This window comes from Pezoporus wallicus, unplaced genomic scaffold (genome assembly GCF_028554395.1).
Source record: "Pezoporus wallicus isolate ANWC-B61680 ecotype Strahan unplaced genomic scaffold, APGP_CSIRO_Pwel_v1 contig_7545, whole genome shotgun sequence".
Lineage (NCBI taxonomy): Eukaryota > Metazoa > Chordata > Aves > Psittaciformes > Psittacidae > Pezoporus > Pezoporus wallicus.
The window spans coordinates 3,856,041-3,856,816 of NW_026642398.1; the positions used below are offsets into that span (position 1 = coordinate 3,856,041).

The window sequence follows — 776 nt, forward strand, 5'->3', positions numbered from 1 at the left end:
CATTTAACGTGTTGATAAATAGAACAGGTTTTTAAATTCAAACCCAGGCTTTCTGACATATTTAATTTGGCTTTCAGAACTGATTTTTCTCCCCAGAAAAATTATATATGAATGTGGAACCACTTTAAGCTCCAGCTGATACGTAAAGACTTTGCACTACCAAGCAGCTCCCTGAAGAAGCTGAAGTCTGCTATCTTAAAGCCCAGCGCAGTTAGATTGCTGCGTACACTTCTCAATGCCCTGAGGATCTCAAACTCCACCATCCCGTGATCACTGCAGCCGAGGCTGCCTTGAGCACATTCCGCACCAGCCCCTCCTGCTGGTGAGCTGGAAATAACAGATACCGAGGTGGTAAAAGGCAGCTGTCAGAAGTGGGATTCGAACCCACGCCTCCAGGAGGAGACTGCGACCTGAACGCAGCGCCTTAGACCGCTCGGCCATCCTGACTCGCCATGCTGCTCCGCATTCAGCTTCTCTCCTGCACATGAAAAATGCTTCCTTCCCTTCATCATCTTCATGGTTCTTCCCTGGACTAGCTTCGGTAAATTGATATATACACGGTCATGACATTCACCACTGAATAATATACACATACACATACATAGATGCATGCAGATTCAGGTATGTTCTGCAGAAATGACTTAAAGTGCCTTTACCTTGGTCTTCTCAGAGGGACAGGAGGTAAAAGAATCCATTTAACTGCCTTTAGACCTACTACTACTACAATGGTTAGCAGAGGAAGCCTGTCCTCATATCACTGTGTCAGACCCCAGTTT

At 46.0% G+C, this 776-nt stretch overlaps 1 non-coding gene across 1 annotated transcript; it reads right to left on the reverse strand.

Annotated features, from left to right (window-relative positions):
* Positions 1–363: 363 nt before the first annotated feature.
* TRNAL-CAG (transfer RNA leucine (anticodon CAG)) lies at positions 364–447 on the reverse strand. The gene has a single exon. It is a non-coding gene; the product is annotated as a tRNA-Leu (tRNA).
* Positions 448–776: the final 329 nt, after the last annotated feature.